Source organism: Canis aureus, chromosome 8, assembly GCF_053574225.1.
Source record: "Canis aureus isolate CA01 chromosome 8, VMU_Caureus_v.1.0, whole genome shotgun sequence".
In the NCBI taxonomy this organism is placed as follows: domain Eukaryota; kingdom Metazoa; phylum Chordata; class Mammalia; order Carnivora; family Canidae; genus Canis; species Canis aureus.
Genome location: NC_135618.1, coordinates 27,927,809 through 27,938,640, shown reverse-complemented (window position 1 = coordinate 27,938,640; position 10,832 = coordinate 27,927,809). Strand labels below are relative to the sequence as shown.

At 43.1% G+C, this 10,832-nt stretch overlaps 1 pseudogene; it reads left to right on the top strand.

Annotated features, from left to right (window-relative positions):
• Window positions 1–350: 350 nt before the first annotated feature.
• On the top strand, window positions 351–1,337 carry LOC144318052 (cofilin-1 pseudogene; annotated as a pseudogene).
• The last annotated feature ends 9,495 nt before the right edge of the window (window positions 1,338–10,832 follow it).

Here is a 10,832-nt window from a genome sequence, read left to right as displayed (position 1 = left end):
CAATGCTACTTAGAAGACTTAGAAGCGGAGGACTTAGACTTAGTTATTCCGTCTCCTGTGCTCCCACAGAAATATATCTGTACCTCTTTTGGGGATGCTTATCATTTGAAAATCTACAATAAAGGCATCTCGCTGGATGACTACTATTCCCACCAGATTGTGGACTGTTTATTCTCCTTTAAATTTCCCCAAATTTAAGGGGTGCCTCGTATCTATTAAATCTTCAATAAATTTGTTACATAAAAAGGTGAAGTGTGTCTGGGTATGATTAGCGATCCAGTGTGACCAGAGCAAAGGGCCCATGAAAGAAAGTTCAGGGATATAAAACTAAGGAACTAATGGAGAGTCGGGTCCCAGCAGCAGCTGCAGCAGCTCTCCTCTCTTCTGACCCTTTTTGCTATCTCCCTTTCGCTTCTGGAAACATAGCCTCTGGAGTGGCGGTTTCTGACTGTGTCATCAAAATGTTCAATGACATGAAGGTGCGTAAATCCTCAACACCAGAGGAGGTGAAGAAGCGCAAGAAGTCAGTACTTCTCTGCCTGGGCGAGGACAAGAAGAACATCATCCTCGAGGAGGCCAAGGAGATCCTGGTAGGTGATGTGGGCCAGACTGTGCACGACCCACACGCCACCTTTGTCAAGATGCTACCAGACAAGGACTGCCACTATGCCCTCTGTGACACAACCTATGAGAGCAAGAAGGAGGACCTGGTGTTTACCTTCTGGGCACCTGAGTCTGCACCCCTTAAGAGCAAAATGATTTATGCCAGTTCCAAGGATGCCATCAAGAAGAAGCTGACCGGGATCAAGCATGAATTACAAGCAAACTGCTACAAGGAGGTCAAGAAATTGGGGGGCAGTGCCGTCATCTCTCTGGAGGGCAAGCCTTTATGAGCCCCCTCCAGCCCCCTGCCTGGAGCATCTGGCAGCTCCAGACCTGCCCATGGGGGTTGCAGGCTGCCCCCTTCCAGCCAGACCAGAGGGGCTGGGGGGATCCCAACTGGGGGAGGGCAATCCCTTCACCTCAGTTGCCAAACAGCCCTCTCACCCCCTGGACATTCCTCCTCCCTGTATCCCTGACGGTTCTGGCTTTCCCAAACCGCTTTTGATCTTCTGATTCCTCTTGGGCTGAAGCAGACCAAGTTCCCCCCAGGCACCCCAGTTTGGGGGGGCCTGTATTTTTTAACGACACCCCAGTTTCCCCACCTGTTCCTCCCTTTTCCCATGCTGCCAACTTCTAACCACAATAGTGACTCTGTGCTTGTCTGTTTAGTTCTGTGTATCAATGGAATGTTGTGGAGATGACCCTTCCTTGTGCCACCTGGTTACCCTCCCCTATTCCCCCTGGTCTTGGCACTCATGGAAAAATGACCAGTAAGGGACCTTCAATTAATCACACACAAACACACACAACAATTTAAAAGAAAAAAAAAAAAAAAAAAAGAACTAATGGAGACTTTCTAACACCAGACTGAGCATTTGAACTGTTGCATCACACCTCTGCCTCTTGATTCCCCAATCTTCCATTTGCAGTAAAGAAGGCTGATGGTGTTTTGGTTTTTTTGTTTTGTTTTGTTTTGTTTTGTTTTAAGCTGTAAGTCTGTGTCAGGGTTAAAAAAGCATTCAGATTTTTAGAAGAGACTAAAGGAAAAAATGCTGTCATACATTTCACCCTCATTAGTCTGAAGCCCAGACACTACTGAGACAAATTTGAACATACTTACTTTGGAGACTGACCCATGATAGAGTCTAAACTGTCATTGTGTGATTTGAGCTAGCTTCCAAATCTTTCTATGCATCCCTTTTATCATCTGTAAAGTGGGGATGGAACCTACATACTACGTTGTGAGGATGAATGACGTAATGCGATGTAAGCCACCTAGCCTTCACACAGGCCGAGATACTTGAGTGTTCAACAAACATTAGCTGGTATTATAAATTAAAGTAAATCACCAACTTATTGACCTACCAACTCTACAACCTCCTTTGTAGACAAATCAGGTAAAAACTCTGCAGGTTTAACAGCTGAGTCAAAAGCGGGTAAGAGTCAAGAAGTATGAGGAGAACATTCAAGAATCTACATTTCCTATTTCTTCCTAACATTTTATGGTCTATGTAAAGACCACAAAGCCTAAGTATCATGAAATGTCCTTCTAAAGGCATACAGAATTTTGCATGGAAATCATAACTCGATATATTACATACAACTCAATATATCTCTGATCAAATGACCACTTCACTAGGAGTAATTAAGCCTCTTAATTAAGAGTCTTCATTAAGTTTCTATTTGCCTCTTAGTGGGAAAAGGACAGGGTAGGAAATTCTATCTGAAGTAAATCTGAGAACTGTAACACTAGGAAAATGTTTTAAGTGTCTGCTTTTAAAAATGAAGTTCATGAGATGTCTGGGTGGCTCAGTGGTTGAGCATCTGCCTTCGGCTCAGGGAGTGATCCTGGAGTCCTGGGATTGAGTCCTGCACTGGGCTCCCCTCAAGGAGCCTGCTTCTGTCTCTGCCTCTCTCTGTGTGTCCCTCATGAATAAATAAATAAAATCTTTAAAAATAATGAGATCCACAAATACTGTATTATCTATCTGGAAAGTGACATCCATGTTCCTGGAGCAATTTGCCACTTTTAGAATTGTTGTGAAATATAGAAGCAGAACCTGGCTGAGAAAAATTAGAAACAAATTGATATCCAGTCAGTCTTCTAGAAGAAAGTTCCACTTCTTTACTGTGATTCTATTCTTTCACTTCTTATTCCATTGTCTCCATGTTCCACATTCCTTCAGCTAAGCCCCAAGCCTAAGAAGGGAGTCCAGTGTAGGAGAGGGGTTGGTTAATCAACATGAACCCTGCAGTCGGCCTGCGTTCAGATCACAGTCTAGTTGCTTTCTAACCAGCTATGTGACTTCATCCAACCTGGTATTACTTAATACAACTTCACTTTTCTCTTCTGTAAAAGAAGAATAAACAGGGGCACCTGGGTGGCTCAGTTGATTAAGTGCCTGCGTTTGGCTCAGGTCATGATCCCTGGTTCCTGGAATCAAGCTCGGTATTGGGCTCCCTACTCAGTGGGGAGCCTGCTTCTCCCTCTCCCTCCCCCTCCCATTTGTGTTCTCTCTCTCTCAAATAAATAAATAAAATATTTTATAAAAAAGGAGAATAAAGGGGATCCCTGGGCGGCTCAGGGGTTTGGTGCCTGCCTTTGGCCCAGGGCGTGATCCTGGAGTCCTGGGCTCAAGTCCCACATCAGACTCCTGCATGGAGCCTACTTCTCCCTCTGCTTGTGTCTCTCTCTGCCTCTGTGTGTGTGTGTGTGTCTTTCATGAATAAATAAATAAAAATAAATAAAAATAAATAGGTAAGTAAATATATAAGTAAATAGATAAATAAATGAATACATACATACATACATACTTCGCCTGTCCTGCAGGTGAAGTGAAAAGGCACATGTAAGGCAGTCGGTACCAAGCCTGGTACACTACAGTCTATAAATGGTGGCCACTGGTATCACTATGTTATTGTTCAGTCTAACATATTTAACCTCTCTGTAACTTTTTTTTTTTAAAGATTTTATTTACTTATTCATGAGAGACAGAGAGAGGCAGAGACATAGGCAGAGGCAGAAGCAGGATCACACCCGGAGCCAAAGGCAGACGCTTGACCACTGAGCCACTCAGGTCCTCTCTATAATTTTTAAAGGACAAAAGAAAAATCAAAACGAACAAAAAAACACCAGGCAGCCACACCCCAGAAATTCAAAGGTGATCAGTGCAATTGGGTCAATTAGGTCTAATGCAATTAGGTCTAATAGAGACCTATTGAATTATATGGGACAAAGATAATACACCAGTCTTGATAACAAGCAAGGAAAAAGGCCCCTCCCCACAAAAACTCTTCACCTGCCAACCTCCCTCTTACATAACAGTTCATACTACAGAGATAATTAATAATAATAATAATAATAATAATAATAATAATAAAAGAAAATCCAATGTTCTTGACATATAATCCCCTACTGGCCCTGAGTACAAGGATGTTTTCACGGTCAGCTCACCAGAGACCAATTCTAGGGAAGTGACTCTTTCTAAAAACACCTAGGATGCGTTAAAGACACCCATGCCCATACACAGCTTCAGGACCTCAAGGTGAAACAGCCAGATCCATGGGTCCCCACATACACACTTCTCAGAGCAAGTCATTTCAGAAACCTACTGGGACCAAGACCGCACTCACTCACACTGACCTGCAATTTGTGGGGCCCATCCTCCCTCTTCTTCATAAGGATATCCGCTTGGGCTATAAGGACCCCACATATTCCGAGTTACCTTTTCATTCTTCTGGGTGGCACAAGCCAGTTGTACTCAGGTGAGAAGACAGAAGAACCCTGCCCTATCACGTGGGCAGACACAGTGTTCGATTACATTCTATCAGTTAGATTCTAGGGTCGAGGAACTAGATCAGATTACAGTGTAGGAGTCATCCCGCCCTGTAATGCAAGTAAAGGTATGGGAGACGCTGCTTTGCCTTCAGAAAACACCGACTGACAAAAACAGTGTGATCTGATCCTAAAATTTTACTAAACACTGCCCAGAGGCTTTTGGTAAAGCAGAAGTGTAAAAATAATGAAAAGTAAAGCCAAAGTGTAAGATGATGAGAGCTGACGGCATCAAAGCCTGTTAGCTCCATTCTGCTATTTATAGCATTGTGGTTTATTCTGTATCAACACAATCATAGTTGAATTTGATATTACTCACAGTCTTGGTTGATGCTCTTTAATTGGATCAGATTCATGTGCCAGCTGCACGCCCATGTGGGAGGACCATCAATCATAAACTAAATGTTGATGTTTAAAGGTAATGTTAAATTCTCTTTTCCAAATTGGTTGAATTATACGCTGTCATGTCAACTTCTCTTTTTCCTCTGGCTTCCAGTAGGAGCCTATAAACAACAGAGGGCTGAGCCAGCTCAGTCTGTCACTAAAGCAATTTCTAATGAGCTAGGAAACAGCTGAAGGGACGGCTTGACCTCTAAGTTAGGGACGCTAACTATTTGTGGTAGTGAAGAGTGAAGAGCCAGACTTCATGGGTTCACAGCTCCGTGCTCTGGCCCTTGTTAGCAATGCGATCTTGGGCAAGTTTCTTAGTTTCTTAGCCCCACTAAACCTGTCTCTCCATTTGTAAAATAGAGCTATTAATAATTAATAATTAAGAGTTTTTGATGATTAAATGAGATCATCCATTGAAAGCGTTTACCATAATACCTGGCATGTAGTAAGGGCTTAATAAATGTCAGCCGTTCGTAATGATAACAAATACCAGGCTAAATGAAGCTTTCCTAGTAGTTACTCTCTCAAAGACATTCCAATTGACACATACCCTAGCCAGGGATTCTCAATTTCAGGACTGTTGACAGTTTGGACTAGATAATTCTCTGTTATGGGTGACTGTCTGATATGCATTGTAGGATGTTTAGCAGCATTCCTGGCTTCTAACCACCAGGTAACACCATCCTAATAGTGACATCCGAAGGGGTCTCCACACGTCGCCAAAGGTCTCTGGGGCGTGGCGGGGGGAGCAGGGTGAGGCAAAATCAGCCCAGTCTGAAGACCACTGTGCTAGATCAATTTTTGTGCTAGTGAGATTATAAATTTTTATGAATTAACAGAAAATTTATGAAAGGTTTAGCTATAAACTAGCAACGATATTACTTGCTTTTCTTTTTTAAAGATTTTTTTTTTTTTTTTAATTTGAGAGAGAGAGAGCAGGCAGGGAGCTAGCTGCTATTAAGGACACAGCATCTTTGTCAGATCACTCTCGACTAAATCAACTATGTCCACCAGGTAACTAAATAGTAAATAAACCACAACACGCAAAAAGCCTGCCTTGTCATGATCCCCAACCTTGCCATTCATTCAAGTCTGTGAAGACAGACAGCGGTGGTCATCCTTACCTCCGTGTTCTCAGTGCCCAGCACACAGTGGACGATGAACGAATGAACGGTGAATGAATGAATATACGTGTGCGCTTCGTGGCTGTGCTCAACGAGTCTGGGTGGCATTTAGGTTTCCTCATTCTTTAGCTCAGTCGGCACACAGAGGACACGACCCCGGATCGCACCCCACTCGCCCGCACACCGTGGGGAACCCGGCGGGCCCGGAGCCCAGGGAGGGAGCACCTTCCCCGCAGAGCCTCGGGGCCCGGGGCCCAGGGCTGGAGGCCGAACAGCGGATCATCTGCAGGAAAGAGCACCAGGGGCGAAGCTGGAGAAGTGGATCCAAACAGGTCAGTCAGCAAGCAGACCTGCAGCGGACTGCGGGGAGGACAGGGCCTGGGCGGCCGGCTGGAGGCAGAAGCTCCCAACAGGGAGTGCCGTAGAAGGATCCCCCGGGCAGGCAGAGATGCCTTTGGCTGGATTTGAATTTGTCTCAGACAACATGTGACATGGTCCAGGCCCAGGGCGGAGCGAGCCCTGGCCTGTGTCCTCCACGGTTTGAGTGCACCAGCTTGGTGCCCATGACCGTTTGGGTCAACACCGCTCTGTCTTCACCCAGATCCATGATACACACGCTGAGCGAAACTTTCCCTTAGAAACTGGGATTGTAAAAAAAAAAAAGAAAGAAAGAAACTGGGATTGTTTCCCCAGTGGCCCATTAAATGAAGGCGTTTAATTATGCAGAGGACAACTTAAATATGCTATAAAATGACACATAAATCACAAAGTTCAGCAAGCAGGATTTTCAGGTGAACATCACTTCACCTATTTTCATGTGAACCCCCGCCCCCAAAATGATGCAACTGTAATGGGTGATTGCAGGATGTTTCCGAAGCACGCAAATGAGGATTCTTAAATCCCTGGTTATTTGCTACTGAGATGTAAATGGGTAAACAAATACACAGCTCTCTCAAGTCAGCTCAGCGACGTCTACTGTTTGCTGCATTGCCCAATGCACAAGTTAACCATGTGCACAATTTTAGTTGAGTTAAAATGTATTTTTTTTCTTATCTTTTCACCCTTTATTATTATGCAGAGGTAGGAACTCAGAGGTGATCATGAAACCTTACAACCCTCATGTGAGAAGTTTCTTCTTGGGTGGTGTGTTAGGAAAAGCTACATACTTCCTTTAAGGAAAAAGTGGGCTTTGGAAGAATGACAGAGGAAGGGAAAGCAAATAACTAACAAGCTATCATGCCTCCCTTTTTTCTTTTGCCAGGAATCCTAGACCAAGCCTGAAACTCAATTCTAGTGGTTCACTTGTGTTCTACTTTTATGCCTAGACGTGACTTTCTCTTCTAGTTTCTATTTCTCTGGGCCTGATTTTTAATTCCTTACTTGAAACTCACCATTTGGGGCACCTGGGTGGCTCAGCTGGTTGGGCGTCTGCCTTTGGCTCAGGCCATAATCCCAGGGTCCTGGGATGGAGCCCCACATCAGGCTCCCTGCTCAGCAGAGTCTGCCTCTCCCTCCATCTGCCACCCACCCCTGCTCATGCTTTCTCTCTCTCTTGCTCTCTCTTCTCTCTCTCTCAGGTAGATAAATATAACATTTTTAAAAACAAAACTCACCTTTTTATGGTATGAGCATATCATAAGTCACTTCAATATTTTGTGAAATGAGGTGAGGTATAAATAAAAATTAAAACAATGATAAAAATGTTTGTTATGTAAATTACATTGTAAAGTGAGAGGTGAGATCAGCCTTAGTAATTAGTCAAGTAGTACAATGGAAAAGACATAAATGTTAGAAAACTCACAATAACATTTAGATTTTTTTTTAGTTTTGTGGGGTTTTTATGACAGGATTTTTGACCACACTTGGAGTATTAATTCCTTGGAGGGTTAATACCTTAAGGCTTTATCAGTCAGCAGGTTACTGAGGACTAGGTAACAGGCATGTAGGATTACATGTAGGAGGGGATCCTGATAGGAAAAACACAGAAAGGGCAGGGAAGATAACATCAAGGACCAGCCTAACAGCCTGTACTCCTAATCTTTAAATGGTGCCGTTGCAGCCACAAGGAATGCCTTGGGGGTACTATACAGTTTCTCTGTGATGCTAAACCAGACATGTCAATCATGGTGACTGCCCCACCCATAGCCCTACTGAAGGGGCAACCCTGGCACCCAAGTTTTACCTCAGCAAGATTCAGCCCTTGGCCAGAGAGTGGTCAGCTCTCACTCCTATCCTGACCTAAGGTACATACAAAAGATTTGCTATTTACCCTAATTCCGCAGTGGGTCACAGAACACCGGTGGGGTTATTTCCATAATCATACTGCTACTACCGAACAAGCAATACATGAATGTGTTTTAGAATTCAAGAGAGACAGTTAAAGTACATTTCCCTCCCTCCCCACCTGGAACCATTCACTTTTCCAATGAAATTAAGATTGTTATTGGGGCGCCTGGGTGGCTCAGCAGTTGAGCGTCTACCTTTGACTCAGGTCGTGATCCTGGAGTCCCGGGATCAAGTCCTGCATTGGGCTTCCTGCATGGAGCCTGCTTCTCCCTCTGCCTGTGTCTCTGCCTCTCTCTCTGTGTCTCTCGTGAATAAATAAATAAATCTTAAAAAAAAAAAAAAAAAAAAGACCTGAAATGAGTTTAAGAGTCAGACAGTTGAGGCATCTGGGTAGCTCAGTTGGTTAAGCATCTGCCTTCAGCTCAGGTCATGATCCCAGGGTCCTGGGATTGAGGATTGAGCCCCGCGTTGAGCTCCCTGCTCCCTCTCCTCCCCATTTGTGCTCTCTCTCGCTATCTCTGTCTCTCTCTCAAATAAATAAATAAAAGCTTTAAAAAAAAAAAAGTGAGACACTTAACTGACAGAGCCACCCAGGTGCCCCCTCCCATAAACATTCTTGTATATATACTCTGATGCACATGATATAAGAGTACATCAGTTATATATCTAAGAGAGAACTGTGGGTTGTAGGATGTGTGTATCTTCAAGTTTACTGAGTAATATCAACATCTATTCCAAAGCAGTGAACTAATTATACTCCCACCAGCAGCAAATGAGAGATCTATTGTTACACATCCTTGCTAATACTTCAGATTTTAAAATTTTGCCAACTTCTCGAGTGTGCTATATGGTACCTCATTATTTTCACTTGCATTCCTATGAAGATAATGCAACCAAGCATTTTCTTGTCTCTTTCAACTAGTGCTCTGGGTGCCTCCTACAAGTGTTTACTTATACAATCTTTATTATTATTCAGTTATCAGTATTTTCTAATTATTGCTATGATTTCTCTTTAACTCATGGATTAATTTCCAAACACATATGATTTATAAGTTTTGTTACTGATTTCTGACTTAAATGCATTGATGTCCATGAATGTATTATATTTGATATTCGTTCTTTGCAAACTTTTAAGAATTTGTTCTATGGACAAGTACATGATCAATTTTCATATTTACTCATGTTTCCTTGAAAAAAAATGTGTATTCTCCAGTAATTGGGTGAAATCAGTTGAATAAACATATATCAGGGATATCTGAGTGGCTCAGTGTTTGAGCGTCTGCCTTTGGCTCAGGGCGTGATCACAGGGTCCTGGGGTCGAGTCCCACATCGGGCTCCCTATGAGGAACCTGCTTCTCCCTCTGCCTATGTCTCTGCCTCTCATGAATAAATAAATAAAATCTCTAAAATAAACAAAACAAACAAACAAACAAACATATCTCAAGTTTCACCATCATGTAGGTCATTCCTAGAGTCAATCAGGCAGTTTGAACCTCAGAAACACAAAGATGAGGGTTGCTGCTAAACTTACCATTTTGACTGACATCTACCTTCAAGTAAAATCTCTGGGGAAAAGCATCAAAAGTCACTTCTGAAGAAAAAAGTAAAGTGGGGTTAAGGAAAATTCAACATACAATAAGGGTGTTGAATGAGGAAATGAGAAGAGGAAGAAAATTAACTTCTATTTCACAATTTTGTCTAGGGACAGCCTCTAGCCTTCCTGTTTTCTTATGCTTTCTAAGGTGGTGGCTAATTATTCTGAAAACTGATCAATGCCAGAGCGCCTTGGTAGCTCAGTCGGTTGGGTGTCTGCTTTCAGCTCAGGTCATGTATGATCTCAGGGAGTCCTGGGATCAAGCCCCATGTTGGGCTTCTTGCACAGCAGCCCAGAAGTCTGCTTCTCCCTCTTCCTCTTCCCACTGCTTGTGGTCTCTATATCTCAAATAAATAAATAAATAAAATCTCTAAAAAAATTGATCGATGTCAAAATGACCAGTGATTATCTATGCTAATTGGCCAATATGACTCCCCTCCAAGGCAGTATTTGTATTTTAAGCAATCTTTCTGAAGACTCAATGCCAGAATCCAAATGTCGTGACTTTTTTTTTCTTTTTTTGAGAGTGTAAGCACATAAGTGTGCATGTGCATGGGAGGGGGGACAGATGTTGTGCAGAGGGAAAGGGAGAGAGAGAAAGAATCTTAAGCAAACTCCGTGTCCAATATGGTGCCCATCGCGGGGCTGACCTCACAACCCAGAGATCATGACCTGGGCTGAAATCAAGAGTGAGTCACTTAACCAACTGAACCACTCAAGTGCCCCTGTTGTCATTAATTTTTGTCCAGTGACCTCAATGTTTCCCTGTATCTCTAACTACCATTTATTTATTCCCACAAATTTGAGAGAAAGAAATATCCCTCCTTTATCCAAAGGCTTTGTTCCTTGATTCGATCATCTCCCTCTGCTAGTGTAAGACCCTGCATGCACTGAATCCAACATTCCAAGAAAGGTCTCCCTTGATGATTCTAATCCATGGGAGCTATCTCACAGAAACTCTCCAGTGATTCCAAAGTAAACCCCCACCCCCACCTCCTAA